This window comes from Eriocheir sinensis, chromosome 9 (genome assembly GCF_024679095.1).
Source record: "Eriocheir sinensis breed Jianghai 21 chromosome 9, ASM2467909v1, whole genome shotgun sequence".
Taxonomy (NCBI): domain Eukaryota; kingdom Metazoa; phylum Arthropoda; class Malacostraca; order Decapoda; family Varunidae; genus Eriocheir; species Eriocheir sinensis.
Genome location: NC_066517.1, coordinates 19,035,212 through 19,053,425, shown reverse-complemented (window position 1 = coordinate 19,053,425; position 18,214 = coordinate 19,035,212). Strand labels below are relative to the sequence as shown.

Below are 18,214 nucleotides of genomic sequence, written 5' to 3'. Positions count from 1 at the left end.
TTATTGCGTCTTTTAATATTCCATAGGTATACGCATTGTGTGTGTGTGTGTGTGTGTGTGCACGCTTTGTTTTGATCTGTCGCTCTGCCTCCAGGCGTTCTAGTTTCCCAGAGAGAATCCAGATCAGATTCAGATCCGGGCCAGTAATCTAGAGCTGATCAATGTTCTAAATAGAAGCCGCTATAAAAAGTGGTCATTGCTCCCTGTGAAGGAACGAGACTACAGGGGCCCAAGGCTGTTCCGGGCTAACAGTTTTCCTCCGAGCCAGGTGCTTTGCTCCCCTTACACAGTGTAGTCAGGAGAAGTGATACACAAGATGAAAACTCCGCCTTTAATATGCACTTCAGCTCATACAGCCCACGGGAGATAGGTAGGACGGCCGCATTTCGCATCGCTTATGTGTTTCGCATCGCTTGCGTGTTTCGCATCGCTTGCATGTTTCGCATCGCTTACGTGTTTCGCATCGCTTACGTGTTTCGCATCGCTTACGTGTTTCGCATCGCTTATGTGTTTCGCATCGCTTGCGTGTTTCGCATCGCTTACGTGTTTCGCATCGCTTATGTGTTTCGCATCGCTTGCGTGTTTCGCATCGCTTACGTGTTTCGCATCGCTTATGTGTTTCGCATCGCTTATGTGTTTCGCATCGCTTACGTGTTTCGCATCGCTTACGTGTTTCGCATCGCTTACGTGTTTCGCATCGCTTATGTGTTTCGCATCGCTTATGTGTTTCGCATCGCTTGCGTGTTTCGCATCGCTTGCGTGTTTCGCATCGCTTACGTGTTTCGCATCGCTTGCGTGTTTCGCATCGCTTACGTGTTTCGCATCGCTTATGTGTTTCGCATCGCTTATGTGTTTCGCATCGCTTATGTGTTTCGCATCGCTTACGTGTTTCGCATCGCTTACGTGTTTCGCATCGCTTACGTGTTTCGCATCGCTTATGTGTTTCGCATCGCTTACGTGTTTCGCATCGCTTACGTGTTTCGCATTGGTCACGTGTTTCGCATCGCTTATGTGTTTCGCATCGCTTATGTGTTTCGCATTGTTCACGTGTTTCGCATCGCTTATGTGTTTCGCATCGCTTACGTGTTTCGCATTGTTCACGTGTTTCGCATCGCTTACGTGTTTCGCATCGCTTACGTGTTTCGCATTGTTCACGTGTTTCGCATCGCTTACGTGTTTCGCATTGTTTACGTGTTTCGCATTGTTTACGTGTTTCGCATCGCTTACGTGTTTCGCATTGTTTACGTGTTTCGCATCGCTTACGTGTTTCGCATTGTTTACGTGTTTCGCATCGCTTACGTGTTTCGCATCGCTTACGTGTTTCGCATCGCTTACGTGTTTCGCATTGTTTACGTGTTTCGCATCGCTTACGTGTTTCGCATCGCTTACGTGTTTCGCATCGCTTACGTGTTTCGCATCGCTTACGTGTTTCGCATTGTTCACGTGTTTCGCATCGCTTACGTGTTTCGCATCGCTTACGTGTTTCGCATTGTTCACGTGTTTCGCATCGCTTACGTGTTTCGCATTGTTTACGTGTTTCGCATCGCTTACGTGTTTCGCATTATTTACGTGTTTCGCATCGCTTACGTGTTTCGCATTGTTTACGTGTTTCGCATCGCTTACGTGTTTCGCATTGTTCACGTGTTTCGCATCGCTTACGTGTTTCGCATTGTTCACGTGTTTCGCATCGCTTATGTGTTTCGCATCGCTTACGTGTTTCGCATCGCTTATGTGTTTCGCATCGCTTACGTGTTTCGCATCGCTTACGTGTTTCGCATCGTTTACGTGTTTCGCATTGTTCACGTGTTTCGCATCGCTTACGTGTTTCGCATTGTTCACGTGTTTCGCATCGCTTATGTGTTTCGCATCGCTTACGTGTTTCGCATCGCTTATGTGTTTCGCATCGCTTACGTGTTTCGCATTGTTCACGTGTTTACCTTACGTGTTTCGCATCGCTTACGTGTTTCGCATCGTTTACGTGTTTCGCATCGCTTACGTGATTCGCATCGCTTACGTGATTCGCACCGTTTATGTGTTTCGCATCGTTTACGTGATTCGCATCGATTACGTGTTTCGCATCGTTTACGTGTTTCGCATCGTTTACGTGTTTCGCATCGTTTACGTGATTCGCATCGCTTACGTGTTTCGCATCGTTTACGTGTTTCGCATCGCTTACGTGTTTCGCATCGCTTACGTGTTTCGCATCGCTTACGTGTTTCGCATCGTTTACGTGTTTCGTCGTGTTTTCGGGCGCAATGTTCACGGGCGCCTAACTAACGCAATGTCTCGGGACGAGGGGGCAGTGGAGGAGGCCCCTTCCGCGAAGGTGTCGCCGGCCTGCTCCTCGACTGGGCCAGGGCCAGCAGCCTCCTCCTCTTCGGACCCCGCGATAGAAACATGCCCATTGTGTTTTGTGTGTGCCAGTCAGTGTGCTTTTAATGGACTCAGTCTTTTGTTTTTGTGTGGCAGTCAGTGTGTTTTGAGGGACTCAGTCTTGTGTTTTGTGTGTGCCAGTCAGTGTGTTTTAATGGACTCAGTCTTGTGTTTTGTGTGTGGCAGTCAGTGTGTTTTTAGTGGACTCAGTCTTGTGTTTTGTGTGTGGCAGTCAGTGTGTTTTTAGTGGACTCAGTCTTGTGTTTTGTGTGTGGCAGTCAGTGTGTTTTTAGTGGACTCAGTCTTGTGTTTTGTGTGTGCCAGTCAGTGTGTTTTTAGTGGACTCAGTCTTGTGTTTTGTGTGTGCCAGTCAGTGTGTTTTTAGTGGACTCAGTCTTGTGTTTTGTGTGTGCCAGTCAGTGTGTTTTTAGTGGACTCAGTCTTGTGTGTGCCAGTCAGTGTGTTTTGAGGGAGGTGTGTTGCAGGTTCGCAAGTGGGCGGGTAGGATGGCAGGCAGGCGTGGTGGGAGTGAGGCAGGGAGGGAGGGAGGTTGGTAGGCAGGCTGGTAGGTAGGGAGGTAGCTATTACTGGTAGGAGGGGAGGGAGGGAGGTGAGCGGGATGGTAGTTATTAAAGACCTACCCCCACTGCAAACCTCCGTGCCCCTTCTCTCCTCCTTGCCTCCCAACCAATACCCACCCACCCACCGAAATCCCCCCCCCCTCGTCCCCTCTCCTTCCACACCCCCCACCAACCCACTCACCCACCCACCTCGTTTTGGGTCATTTGAGGTGACTGAGTTTTGTGTTTTGTGTGTGCCAGTCAGTGTGTTTTTAGTGGACTCAGTCTTGTGTTTTGTGTGTGCCAGTCACTGTGTTTTTAGTGGACTCAGTCTTGTGTTTTGTGTGTGCCAGTCACTGTGTTTTGAGGGACTCAGTCTTGTGTTTTGTGTGTGCCAGTCAGTGTGTTTTGAGGGACTCAGTCTTGTGTTTTGTGTGTGCCAGTCAGTGTGTTTTGAGGGACTCAGTCTTGTGTTTTGTGTGTGCCAGTCACTGTGTTTTGAGGGACTCAGTCTTGTGTTTTGTGTGTGCCAGTCAGTGTGTTTTGAGGGACTCAGTCTTGTGTTTTGTGTGTGCCAGTCAGTGTGTTTTGAGGGACTCAGTCTTTTGTTTTTGTGTGTGCCAGTCAGTGTGTTTTTAGTGGACTCAGTCTTGTGTTTTGTGTGTGGCAGTCAGTGTGTTTTTAGTGGACTCAGTCTTGTGTTTTGTGTGTGCCAGTCAGTGTGTTTTGAGGGAGGTGTGTTGCAGGTTCGCAAGTGGGCGGGTAGGATGGCAGGCAGGCATGGTGGGAGTGAGGCAGGGAGGGAGGGAGGTTGGTAGGCAGGCTGGTAGGTAGGGAGGTAGCTATTACTGGTAGGAGGGGAGGGAGGGAGGTGAGCGGGAGGGTAGTTATTAAAGACCTACCCCCACTGCAAACCTCCATGCCCCTTCTCTCCTCCTTCCCTCCCAACCAATACCACCCACCCACCGAAATCCCTTCCTATCCCCCCCCCCTCTTTCCACACCCCCCACCAACCCACTCACCCACCCACCTCGTTTTGGGTTTTGTGTGCTGAGTCTTGTGTTTTGTGTGCTGAGTCTTGTGTTTTGTGTGCTGAGTCTTGTGTTTTGTGTGCTGAGTCTTGTGTTTTGTGTGCTGAGTCTTGTGTTTTGTGTGCTGAGTCTTGTGTTTTGTGTGCTGAGTCTTGTGTTTTTTTGGCCGAGTCCTCTACGTTACGAGTTTCATCTCGTTTACGGGCGCATTGTTTACGTGTTTCGTATCGCTTACGTGTCTCGCATCGCTTACGTGTTTCGCATCGCTTACGTGTTTCGCATCGTTTACGTGTTTCGCATCGCTTACGTGTTTCGCATCGCTTACGTGTTTTGCATCGTTTACGTGTTTCGCATCGCTTACGTGTTTCGCATCGCTTACGTGTTTTGCATCGTTTACGTGTTTCGCATCGCTTACGTGTTTCGCATCGCTTACGGGCGTATCGTTTTCGGGCGCATTGTTCACGGGCGTCTAAGTAACGCAATGTCCCGGGACGAGGGGGCAGTGGAGGAGGCCCCTTCCGCGAAGGTGTCGCCGGCCTGCTCCTCGGCTGGGCCAGGGCCGGCAGCCTCCTCCTCTTCGGACCCCGCGCAAGAAACATTCCCGATCGCCTCAAAGTTCGGGTTAAGAACTTTTGGAGGCGTTGGAAACGTTTGCCGAAATATTATAATATTTCATAAACTCTGTGAAAGCCGTTGTCGCAGTTTGTGTAAAAGTCTGAGATGTGAATGAAAGATGATGTGGAAGGCGGGAACTCTGCCGCCATGGGCCCCCTAGTGTCTGCTCGTCCCTGCACTGTTTCCTTAATTAACACCGGGGCTTTACACGCAGCAATGTCGCCTTGCAATGCTTCCCCGTGATTGGTTTGCTTTATAAATTCATGTACGATATGTCCAAGTTCCTGGCAACATGGCTGACGATGACGGGCTGATGAAGTACTCACGCCACACGCGGTAAACGTTGTGGTCACCGCTTGTGTCGCAGCCTTTCCCTTCCTGCAAACTCGTTACCTCAAGAGTTTAGGGAAACGAACAGGAAGAAAACCAATGCATGGCGTTTGCCGCTCTCTGCACTGTAACAAGGGTGTAGTGTATAGTAGTAGTAGTAGTAGTAGTAATAGTAGTAGTAATAGGAGCATTAGTAAGTACCAGCAGTAGTAGTAATTATTCTTATTGTCGTATAGTATCCTCGGTATCCTCTCCACAAGTATGAATCACTTCCGCTCCCCCACCCTCACCTCTCTCTCTCTCTCTCTCTCTCTCTCTCTCTCTCTCTCTCTCTCTCTCTCTCTCCCGGTCTGTCTTGTTTCGTTATAATTTTCTGAAAAGCAAATACATTTCTTTAACTGCTGGCATGTGGAGGAAAGTTTAAAGTAGCGTAACTATTAAATATAAATTGTAGGTAAGGAGAAACTGCCCGTAAACTTTCAAGAAAATTCAGATTTTTTTTTATAGATTTCCTCTCGAGTCACTATTTTTTTTATTTATTTTTTTTTTTTTTTTAGGTTTGTGTTCATGGGAAAGGTTAACAGAAGGTGCAGGAAGACGACTTTGTATCTGTCCCTCCTATGTATTTCCCTCCGCCGCCTCCTCCGCCTCCTTCTCTTCCTCCTCCTTCCCCTTCTGCTCCACTTTTTTTACTCCTTCGCTGCTTCCATTTTCTTCCATCAGTTTCATTCTCTACTTTTTCTTCTCCACTTCTAAATTCCTGTGTCTCTTGAGATGGGGAATATTTTAGAAGGCTTTGAAAAGTTGGACCTACGACCGATCAGTTTGAGTTTATTAAAGACCTACCCCCTCTGCAAACCTCCATGCCTCTTCTCTCTTCCTTCCCTCCCAACCAATACCCACCCACCCACCGAAATCCCTCCCCCTCCCCCCCCCCGCCCTTCCACACCTCCCACCAACCCACTCACCCACCCACCTCGGAAAATTCAGTTTTGTGCCTTTATTTCTCGTTCCGTTCTGCAAGGAGTGATGTCTGCTGGTCTCATTTCTTCAACAAATTCACATATTAATGCGGATCTTGTTGGGGCTTGGGGTTGAGAGAGTGAGACCCCCGTGCCTGAAAGCTGTGTGGGGGGTGGAGTGGGTGGGTGGGCCTGGGTGCAGATGGTAATTACCCCGCCATCCCACCCACCCCTAAATCCACCTTCGTTATCGTCATATTTATAATTTTTCCTTATACGTCAACTCGGATATTTTTTTTATACGCCCTCCTTGTTTGTATGCCGAGTTGCCTAACGTGTTCAGTATGTCTCATTAGAATATTATATTGTGACATTTATCTGTATTTTTTTATCACGCTCCTAGACTGACTGCCTCCCCTACCTCTCCCCCCTAATCGACGAGCCCCAGTGCAGTCCCGTAGTCCCCAGCCCACACCCAGGCCCTTAACCCCCTCCCCCTTGGATAGTAACAAAGGGGGGAGGTAATGAGGGGGCGACGGTGTAACAATCACAGGACAAACCGGAACCCTTGGCCTGGGCGAGCAGTGTTGTTCTTGTTTGTTTAATCAGACGATCGCTTCCATAATTGTTTTCTTAGCTCGTGTTTTGCATCTCGTATCGCATCCCATGCTAGCGACTAATCAGAAAATAAAAAAAATCCTGCCAAGTCATCCCAACAAACTTTGATAAACAAATGAAAACTTCTTTGAAATATTAAACATTATATTTACACTTGAACCTCACTTGTGTTTGGCTACTGCATCAATATTATATAATTACAGCTTTTTACACAAATCCAAAACTATTTTCACCGAGCTTACTGTCTTTCCTATTATTTTTTACAATTTTTTATGTATTTTATGTATCTCTATGTATCTATGTAACTTATATGTATTCTATCTATCTGTATGTAACTATGTAACTTATATGTATTCTATGTATCTCTCCAGTCTTCAGGTTAACATCTTTTTCCCTTTTAAACCTTCGGGGCTGTGCATTAGTCAACAGTACTGGTGTTTTCCTCGGGACTTGAGTGTCAGGCAACAGTGTCAGCCTCTCCCTCTACCTCACTGATTGTGGTATAATACATCTCACTATCATGATCATCCGTGCTTTACTTACTGTCATCTTTCCACACTCTCGGTCAGACAGATTCGCTGGACACCAAAACAAGAGGACCATAGTCTCAAACACTTCGGGGCTTGCACACCCTCACTGGATAAGGCTCTCGTGGGAGTTGTGGGTATTTTTATAGGTAGTTTTATGCGCCTGGTGATACTTTGACAAGGGTTCTGCACCATTAACCCCTCGACTGCGGATTTCTTTTAAGAAGACATTACCAGGCAATACAGGAATGCAAAAAAAAGTGGCTGCTACAATTCAATGAAGAAAAACGTAAAGTCATGCACCTTGGGAGGGGATATCCAGCATACCAGTACCACATGGGAAACACTCCACTATCTATCACAGAGGCAGAGATAGACCTGGGAGTATATGTTACCAGGATACCAGTGAAAGCCAAATCCGTGCCAATCGCAGCGGACGAGTTAAACTGAAAAAAAGCATGAGACCCAGACTAATCTCCTTCGTGACCATTGGATATATTTGTTGTGGAAGTGGAAAGCTTTTGAGAATGTGGAACGTTCATGTTAAGTGCTTAGATGTCAAGACGCTCCACGCCCTCTTATGCAAAACTATGGAACTTTTTTTCTAATCAGATGTAAAATGCAGGAAGATCTTAGTCAACATATTTGCATTCGATTAATTTCAGCTTCCTCCTATTTCTGCGTCTCCCATCGGCTTCCTGCTCTGATTAGGCCGCCTCTGAGAAACCCTTGGAGTTCATTTTAAGGTTCCGGCAGAAAAGAAGAAAAAATGTCCTCTTAATGAATGGCTCTGATTATAAGTAACGAGAGAGAGAGAGAGAGAGAGAGAGAGAGAGAGAGAGAGAGAGAGAGAGAGAGAGAGAGAGAGAGAGAGAGAGAGAGAGAGAGAGAGAGAGAGAGAGAGAGAGAGAGAGAAATACCATTAAATCGGAGAAAACAACAACAACATTTATGAAGTGTTCAAATTATTGCTATTGATGTTGATTAATGGTAAAGAAGTTAAGGACGATATTTGTGTGTCGCCTCCTTTACTTCATCCCTCGACTTATATTAATTGATAGTTTCTGCGTCACGTCTATGTATAAACAAGTGTATCGCAGTAAGAACAAAATATCTCCCTCCGCTCATCTTAACGTCTAGATTCATTATTCACACATTACTTAATCTTTAGCTCCGGTGCGTCATTGATCGTTTTGTAATGGCCGTGGTCATGTCTGAAGGGATCTAATCTGTCTCTTTATAATCAAATATTTCTACCCGCTGATTCTTTAATTAAGTCTGGAGATCAACTTTTTACTCACTGAATCAATTTTGTAATTGCTCATTAAATAATTTTTGTAATCCCTTTAATCATATTTGTAGTATTTTAACCTCTTGTTATATGATCAAACATGTCCACCTGCCAATGTCAGAGGTCAACATTTTGATCTGCAATTAATTTCAACACTTGTGTCTCAGTGCCTGTGCAATTTTTTTTTTTTTTTTTTTTTTTTACAGCTAAGGAGACAGGTCAAGGGCGTAAGGGGGTGACTTCACTTCGTTTAATGTTAATTTTGACTATATTCATTCGACTATATTCGTTAAAGAAGAATAACTTATGTATAACCACGTGTGTGTGTGTGTGTGTGTGTGAGAGAGAGAGAGAGAGAGAGAGAGAGAGAGAGAGAGAGAGAGAGAGAGAGAGAGAGAGAGAGAGAGAGAGAGAGAGAGAGAGAGAGAGAGAGAGAGAGAGAGAATCAGGTCAGTATCACGGTAGATCTGGTCACGAGCGCACCTTTCGCTCACTCATTTTCTCTCTGACTCTCTCACTTTTCACTCCTCCACATTCTCTCTCTCTCTCTTTTTGACTCCACTGCTGCAAAGAACAGACGAGTAAGCTGAAAATCCACCAAAAACGAATGACCTTTCCACCTTTACAAGAACAATGACAAAACGCATTCACTAAGGGAAAAAAAAACAGTGCCAGACGAGGACAAGGGGGTCAAGAACGTGCCTTACCACATGGGAAGATAAAGGAGGATGTTAAAAAGGGCGAAAATCCTCACAGCGTTACAGAGAGGTTTGGACCTTAACTCGGTGCTGAAGAAAGCTGCAAACCTCTTCGATGGACGCGACGGTGTGAGGCAGGTGAGTGATGGGAAGGTTAATGAATGGGATTTGTAGGTAGGTGAAGTACGTAGATTTGTTTTTCATTATGTATTTTGCATGTGAATATAAAGGACGTGAAGTATTTTTCCCCTCTTTTTTTTTTCTTGCCTGTACAGGGAGAGGTGGTTTCGTTCTTACTTGTTTTGCAGGTGTATTTTTTTTTACAACAAAGGAAACAGCTCAAGGGCACAAAAAAATGAGACAATAATAAGAAAAGCCCGCTACTCGCTGCTCCTAAAGGAAGTGAAGTATTTTTTCCTTACTTTTTATTTTTGCCAGTACATGGAGAGCTGTTGTCTTTCTCTTTCTCTCTTGTTTTCTTTCTCGTTTTCTTTTCTTGATTATCTTTTTTGGAGGTACGTGAATTTTTTTTTTTTTTAGTTTGCAGGTACGTGAATTAAATGAACTTTTTTCTTTTTTTTCTTTTAACCTTACTTATTTTTCAGGTAAATTGAGTGAATGTTTAGTCCTTTATTTTTTTTCTTTCAGCCACGCGGTTTTATTTTCCTATATATCTTGCAGGTACGTCATTTCGGTGAACCTTTTCCTTTTTTTCCGGCCGGTACGTGATTTACATGACGTTTGTTTTTCTCCCTTAGGGTTTTGCAGCTACTAGGAGTTGAATTTGTTTCCTTACTTATTCCATCATAACATTTTTTCCCCTTCACCTTTATTATGTGTATTTTGTCTGTATTTCTATAAAAGTCCGTCAAATGAATAAATAGTCAGAAAGTCAAATAAAGTTTTGATTCGTGACTTAAAAAGTTCCTAAAGACACTGAAGCCTTTTTTTTTCTATGACATGTTTTTCTTTTTTAGCGGGGGAAAGTAGGTGTTTAAGGAAATATCTCTAAAATTTCTTATATGTAAAACAGACACACAATCTAAAGGTTAATTACGGTTGTTGCATATAATTTTACAAGTTTATAAAGCGGCTGGTATTTTTCTTACGTATATTTTAATAAAGTGACCTTTGAAAACAAACTGCCTGAGTATTTTTTTCTACTTTCGAAAAAAAAAATCATGTTCTTAATTTTCATATTATAGGCAGAGTTAAGGCCATTTTAAGAGCATTCACATCCTAGAATGACGAAGACAACTATGTAAAAAGGTGCGGCCCAAGGTAAAGAATTGATTCAGACAAAAAATTGGAAATCAACGAAAAAATGACGGGCAGTTTGTTTACGAGGGTGACGATAAGCAGTTTGCCCATCTACACGTGATTCCGTATAGTTCCTCCCCTTTCTCCGCCTGTGTGCGAGGAGGAAGAGGAGGAAGAGGGTGAGATACTGAGGGAGCGCAAAACAATCAAAAGACTAAGACATGAGAGAGGCGTTAACATGTATGAATGAACGAAGAGGAAGCGGGAGAAGGACAGAGGGAAGGACAAGACTGAAGGAAAATGAATGAACGAAGAGAAAGAGAGAAAGGAAGGAAAGGAGGAAAACAAAGAAGACGGGAGGACAATAATAAAAAAAAACGATAAACTGAAGAGATGAGAACAGACAAAGAGCGTGCAGAGAATGAAAGGAGGGAGGGAGGGAGGGGCGGAGGTAGGGAAAAAGAGTGACAAGGAGAGAGGGAAAAGGGGGGGGGAGAGAGGGGGAGAGGGAAGGTAATAAGGAGGAAAGGATCTTGTGTTGTTTACAAAAATCAGCTGATGCTGTTGTCATGGCAACGCTCGGTTTACATTAGAAGTTTATGGCTTTCTTGAGGACCTAATGAGTGTATACCTTGACACACACACACACACACACACACACACACACACAGACACACACATCTTTTTATACCTCCGTTACGTGTGTGTGTGTGTGTGTGTGTGTGTGTGTGTGTGTGTGTGTGTGTGTGTGTGTGTGTGTGTGTGTGTGTTCTATTATTATACGGGTAATTTATCCTCCCGAATGGGCCTTAAAGATAGTGTGTCTGTCTGTCTGTCTGTTTTTCTACCTGTCTTTTAATATTTCTTTCTCTTTGTTTCTCTCTCTCTCTCTCTCTCTCTCTCTCTCTCTCTCTCTCTCTCTCTCAGGCAGTCGCGCTCGCGACAGAGAGAGAGAGAGATAGAGAGAGAGAGCGAGAGAGAGAGAGAGAAGAGAGAGAGAGAGAGAGAGAGAGAGAGAGGGGGGGGGGGGGAGGGACTCTATAAATAAAACGAATATAAACCCCGAACACCGTCCCCTTTGATTCACACCTCGTCTCCTTTCTCGACCAACGTGATGACAATATAACGATTTTCCAGGAACCCGAGGGAAGAAAGAGAAAGAAACCCTATCTGGCTACACTGTCTACCTGCCTTTACATGTTCTGTTTTACGAGAATATAGGAACAGGACGAATGACTGATCACACCTGGCTACACTCTCTACCTGTATATACCTTTGCCTGTTCATTACGTTCTGTTTTACGAGAATAGAGGAAGAGGACGAATGACTGATCACACCTGGCTACACTCTCTACCTGTATATACCTTTGCCTGTTCATTACGTTCTGTTTTACGAGAATATAGGAACAGGACGAATGACTGATCACACCTGGCTACACTCTCTACCTGTATATACCTTTGCCTGTTCATTACGTTCTGTTTAACGAGAATATACGAAGAGGACTAATGACTGATCACACCTGGCTGCACTATCTACCTGTATATACCTTTGCCTGTTCATTACGTTCTGTTTTACGAGAATATACGAAGAGAAGGGATGACTGATCACACCTGGTTACTTTATCTACCTGTCTTTATCTACACCTGTCCTCACGTTCTGTATTACGAGAATATTGGAAGAGAAGGGACGGCATCACACCTGGTTTATATATCTCTCTCTATCTTTGCCTGTCCATCACTCTCTGCTTTACGATACTGACGATTGATTGATTGATTGATTGAAGAATGTGCTCATGACGCCGCAACTGATGTGGTTATAAAGCGCCGGGAAAGAGGAGGAGGAGAAAGGAAGGAAGGAAGGAAAGGAGAGATTTAACAACACGGGGAAGCTTATAAGACGCCGGGGAAGAGAAAGAGGAGAAAGTAAGGAAGGAGGGAAGGAAGGAAAGAAGGAGAAATGGAAGGAAGGAGAGATTGAACAACACGGGGAATGTGATCTTTTTTCTTTGTCTTTCTTTTTCTTTAACTGTCTTTTTCTTTGTCTTTTCCTTTATATGTCTTTTGTAGCTGTCTTTTTTTTCTCACTTTTTTCTTTACTTGTTTTTTCTTTGCCTGTCTTTTTCATTACCTGTCTTTCTTAACTGTCTTTTTATGGCCTTTTTCTTTACTTGTCTTTTGTTTTACCTGATGCTTTCTGTACCTGTCTTTTTATTGATCTGTCCTTTTCCTTACTTATCTTTTTCTTTTCTTGTCTTTATTTTTATCTGTCTTTTCTTTACCTGCTTTACCTGTCCTTTCCTTTACCTGTCCTTTTCTTTACCTGGCTATTTCATTACCTGTCATTCTTAACCTGTTTTTTTACCTGTCTTTTTCTTTACCTGTCTTTCTTAACCTGTTTTTACCTGTCTATTTTCTTTACCTGCCTTATTTCTTTGCCTGGCTTTTACCTTACCTTTCTTTACCTGTCTGTCTATTTTTGTGTGTCCGGGTGGGCCAAATTGACGGGTCTGGGTAAGTCTTTCTTTACGACTGTCATCTCTCCTCCACCTCTTTCACCTTCAAATTCTCTCTCATCCTCTTACTCGTCTTCTTCCCCCCTAATCCTCCTCCTTATGTTCCTCCTCCTCCTCCTCTTTCCCTTCATTTTTTTTATTCTTTCTCATTTTTTTTCTTTTCTTCTCTCTTTTTCTCTTTTTTTTCTTCTTCTTTCTTCTCTTTTCTCTTCCTTTTCTTCGTATTTTTATTGATTAATTTTTTCCGTCTTTTCAATCCCTCTTCTCCTCCTCCTCCTCCTCCTTCTTCTCCTGCTTCTCCTCTTCCTTCTCCTCCTCCTCTTCTTCCTCTTCATACTTTTCTTTTATCATTCCCCTTTTCATTCTTCTCTAATTTCTTCTTTTTTTCCGTCTCTATTTTCCCCTTTTCTTTTACTTTTCCCTTTTTTCCTTCTAATTCACTCCTTCGTCTTTTCATTGTTTCGTTTCTTTTTTTCAAGGCTTTCACTATCATTCTGTATTTCAGTCTGCTTTTTATCCCCCTCTGCGTGTGTGTGTGTGTGTGTGTGTGTGTGTGTGTGTGTGTGTGTGTGTGTGTGTGTGTGTGTGTGTGTGTGTGTTATGTTTGTCCATGTGTTTCTCCACGAGTCCACGAATCTTAATGTCTGTTTGTCTGCCCGGTCTCTCTCTCTCTCTCTCTCTCTCTCTCTCTCTCTCTCTCTCTCTCTCTCTCTCTCTCTCTCTCTCTCTCTCTCTCTCTCTCTCTCTCTCTCTCTCTCTCTCGAACAGGCGTGACGGCCAGGTGGGTTCCGTGACAGGTGAGGTTCACGCTACCAAGGACGAGGATATATTTTTTTCTTACCTGAGATTCAAAGGTTTTTCTATATGTTTACCCCGGTTGTTTTTTATCTTGTGTGACGCAGTACATAATTTCTCTCTCTCACACTCTCTCACACTCTCTCTCTCTCTCTCTCTCTCTCTCTCTCTCTCTCTCTCTCTCTCTCTCTCTCTCTCTCTCTCTCTCTCTCTCTCTCGACGAAAATAGCAATAAGATGAGGCGGAGATAAAGAATCTAAATACAAAGAAAATTAAAGCAAATTCTCTCTCTCTCTCTCTCTCTCTCTCTCTCTCTCTCTCTCTCTCTCTCCCTGAACACCCACCATTTTTCCATCATCGCAATTTTCTTGGATTTTGCGGAATACTTGGGGTTATTTTTGGATATTCTTCTTCGGCTCAACAATTCTTCCTTTCTGGATGACAACTAAGCGAAGTCTTACGTGAGGTTTGAATGTCCTGCCTGATTTCATTTTTTTTTATCTAGCGTTCTCTCTCTCTCTCTCTCTCTCTCTCTCTCTCTCTCTCTCTCTCTCTCTCTCTCTCTCTCTCTACGGATATAGTAACTCTCCTTCTTCGCCTAATTGGATGAAAATTGCACCTAAACACACATTATATTTTCAAGAAAGCTGTGCGGTTAAAATTTTGCGTAGTGGTAATGGTGGTGGTGGTTGTGGTAGTGATGGTGGTGGTACAATGGGTTAATGTTTTCTCTTTATTTTGGGTGGTGGTGGTGGTGGTAAGGCTCGGTGTAATTTTTAGGGGCTTAAAGAGATCCATGGTGGTGGTGGTGGTGGTGGTGTTTACGTATATTTTCCAGGTGATGTTGTGGTGTTTAAGAATGGTGGAGAGAGCATGTTGTATTGTATTGCGGTGGTGGAGTCGGTGGTGACGGTAGTGATGGTGCTGTTGTTGGTGGTGGTGGTGATGAAGACGGTTGACCCAGAGGCGGTGATGGTGGTGGTGGTGGTGGTGGTGGAGATATTGGAAGTGGACGTGACGGTGGAGAGGAAAAAAGAATACTGTAAAAAGAAATTGGATATTGCGGTGGCAAGATAAAAGATAAATAAAAGGGATAAGATGGATAGATAGAAGATAGATAAAAGATATAGATAGATAGAAGATAGATAAAAGATAAGATGGATAGATAGAAGATAGATAAAAAATAATATAGATAGTTAAAAGATAGATGAGATAGATAAAAGATAATATAGATAAATAAAAGATAGATAAGATAGATAAAAGATAAATAAATGGTAGATAAACGATATATAAAAGATAGATAAGATAGATAAAAGATAGATAAAAGATAAATAAAAGGTAGATAAACGATAGATAAAATACACTATAAAGATCGATAAAAGATAGATAAACGATATATATGATAGATAAACGATAGATAAAAGATACATAAAAGATAAATTAAAGATAGATGAAATATTTTTATAGATGAATGACAAGGGACAAAGGATACTATAAAAAAAGGGCATTTCACTGTCTATAAAAATAATAAGAAAAAAAAGCAATACAAAAAAGGGCTGAAGATTGCAAAAAAAAAAAAAAGGTTAACACAAAAAAATACAACCGAATAACATAAAAATAGCAACAAGGAAAATAATGCACAGTGATAAAAAAAGACAATAATATAAAAGAAAAAAAATAATACGAAACAACATTACCAAAGAAAAAACCCACGGAAAACGATACCTTAAAAAACATATTCCGGTAAAACACACACACCAAAAAATAAATAAACAGGTGATCGAGAACAATTAACTACTCAGGTGTCTCTCATTTGCAGGTAACCAGTAAGGGACTCGCAAACGGCCGTAATAGCCCTGGAGGAGGAGGAGAAGGAGGAGGAAAAGAAGCAGAAGGAGGAAAAGGAGAAAACGATGACAATGAAAAAGTCCTAAGAGATGAAGCGTGGAAAGAAAACGGAGGGGAAAAAGGTGGAGGCAGAGGAGGAGGAGGTGGTGGGGGTCCTAAGGTGAAGGATGAGGACTTTAAGGATCTTCAGGGCAGCGTGGTTGAGGCCTTGACGGGAGAAGTGACGGAGGAGAAGCACCTGAAGGATCACCGCCATCAGGACATGTACGGCGGTGGTTCCCTCGCGGCTTTCGTCAAGAGGCGGAGGAAAGAGGTGAGGAGGGAGGGAGGGGAAGAGGAGGAGGGAGGGAGAGAGGGAAGGGAAGGGAAGGGAAGGGGAAGGAAGAGAGAGAGAGAGAGAGAGAGAGAGAGAGAGAGAGAGAGAGAGAGAGAGAGAGAGAGAGAGAGAGAGAGAGAGAGAGAGAGAGAGAGAGAGAGAGAGAGAGAGAGAGAGAGAATAATAATAATAATAGTAATAATAATAATAATAATAATAATAATAATAGTAATAGCAAAATGACTATAGGAATGAAACCAACAACAACAAAAAAATAGAAAAAGTTAAAAAAGAGAAAGAGAAGGAGAGAAACGTGCTAAAAATTCAAAGCCACACGCCTGAACCAACACTAAAGGTTTCCAACTCCACAGAAGGAACTGATTGAGCGATTCGAATCCATGGAGGAGTGGGTGAAGGAGCGAGACCCGAGCTTGGCTGACGAACTTGCTCAACTACGGGCTGAACACCTGGGCTACAAGATGACGTGGTGCAGGCTCAGGTACCACCCCAGACTATTAAAGGTATGTACAGGTGCGAAAAGAAAGAAAGAAAGGAAGGTTGAGTGAGGGAGAGAAAGGAAGAGAAGAAAGGATAGATGCAAGGGAAGGTCGGATAAGGAAGAAAAGGGAGTGAAAGGAAAAGGAGAGGAGGATTAAAGAATGGAAAAGTGTAAAGGAATGAGCGGGAGGAAGGGTGAGTGAAGGAGAGAAGTAAGGAAGGAAAGAAAGGATGGAATGGATGCAGGAAGGATGGAGAAGAAAATAAAACGAAAAAAAGATAAAGGAGAAAAGGAGAGGAGGAATGAAGGAAAGAAGGAATGGATGTAAGAGGAAGGATGAAGGCAGAAGGATGAAGAAGGGAGAAATAAGCATGGAAGAGGGGAAGGAAAGGAAGAAGGGAATGATTACAGGAGGAAGAAAGAAGGCAGGGATAGAAAGGAATTAAAAGTGGAACAGCGAGAGAGAATGGTAAAGAAAGAACAGAGGAAGGAAAGAAAGGTATGACAGGAAGAGAAGGAAGGTCACGAGAAGGGGATAAGAAAGTATAGTGAAGGAAAATGTTGCAGAAGAAACAATACAAAAAAAAAAAAAAACACAGCGAGGTTGGGGATCAAAAGGAAGGGACGAGTGGAGGAAAATGATTGATGTGGATAAAGAAGGCATGAAGAAAGAGCGGGGCAGAGGAAGGAAATGAAAGGCTTGTGAAAATGGAGACGATTCAAGAGACGGAAGGAATGAAGGAGTAGCGGAAAGGAAGAAAGGGAAGGAATTGGATGATACGAATGAAAGAGAAAAAGGGGAGTAAAGAAAAGTGATGGGAAAAGAAGTAGAATGTGTGAATATGAAGGAAAATATGAGTCTAAGGATTAAGTGACGGAAGGAATGGAGGAATAGAGGAAAGGAAGAAAGGGAAGGAATTAGATGATACATATGACGGCAATAAAAAAGGGAGTAAAGAAGAAGGATGAAGAAATAAGTTAAATGCGTGAATATAAAGTAAAATATGAGTCTCAGGGTTCAAATGACGGAGGGAATAGAGGAAAGAAAGAAAGGAAAGGAATTAGATGATACATATGACGGCAAAAAAAAGAGAGTAAAGAAAAATGATGGAGAAATAAGTTAAATACGTGAATATGTAGTTAAATATAAGTGTGAGGGTCGAAAGGAGGAGGTGAAGAGAATATGGAAGAAAGGGAAATTAATTAGTGAGGAAGAAGAAGGAAAGAGAAGGAAAGAAGTTAGAGGGTTAAGGATAAAGAATGTAGTGAATGTGTGTGTGTGTGTGTGTGTGTGTGTGTGTGTGTGTGTGTGTGTGTGTGTGTGTGTGTGTGTGTGAGAGAGAGAGAGAGAGAGAGAGAGAGAGAGAGAGAGAGAGAGAGAGAGAGAGAGAGAGAGAGAGAGAGAGAGAGAGAGAGAGAGAGAGAGAGAGAGAGAATCACTTCACACAAGTGACGCCATAGCTTAGCTCAGCTCTCTATACACAAACAACTCAAACACACACACCCTCAGCACGCCGGGGGTATACAAATAAGGTGCCCGATAAACAATAACTACACCAGAACAACTAACGAACCTACACCATACAACTGTACACTCCTACTGTCTTTCCTATTCCCCACCTGTACCTCACCACTAACCCACTTCCTCTTCGTACTATACCCTTGATTTAAAGAGAGAGAGAGAGAGAGAGAGAGAGAGAGAGAGAGAGAGAGAGAACAGGTAAAAGCTAACAGGTAAAAAAAATGCAAATTACCAACCACATAGTCCTAATTAACATGTGAACTTTAGCGTAATATTATCCTTAAGGCAGTAGTAATTAGCCCCACACACCTGCATGGAGGCTTAACACACCTGAGCACACCTGTAATCTGCCAAAGTTCTCCCTCGCAGTTGTATTTCAGGTAAGCGACGAGGACACTGCACACCTGAGAGACCAGAAGCCAAAGGTGGGGGACAAGTCTACACCTGGCCACACCTG

General features: G+C 43.2%; 2 long non-coding RNA genes across 2 annotated transcripts; one reads left to right on the top strand and one right to left on the bottom strand.

The window, feature by feature from the left end:
• Positions 1–2,728: 2,728 nt before the first annotated feature.
• Positions 2,729–3,957, bottom strand: LOC126996084 (uncharacterized). The gene is made up of 2 exons (XR_007750919.1): positions 3,849–3,957; positions 2,729–3,027 (listed from the first exon to the last, which is right to left on the bottom strand). It is a non-coding gene; the product is annotated as an uncharacterized LOC126996084 (long non-coding RNA).
• A 4,823-nt stretch (positions 3,958–8,780) lies between these two features.
• Positions 8,781–16,659, top strand: LOC126996320 (uncharacterized). The gene is made up of 3 exons (XR_007751133.1): positions 8,781–9,143; positions 15,392–15,733; positions 16,108–16,659. It is a non-coding gene; the product is annotated as an uncharacterized LOC126996320 (long non-coding RNA).
• Positions 16,660–18,214: the final 1,555 nt, after the last annotated feature.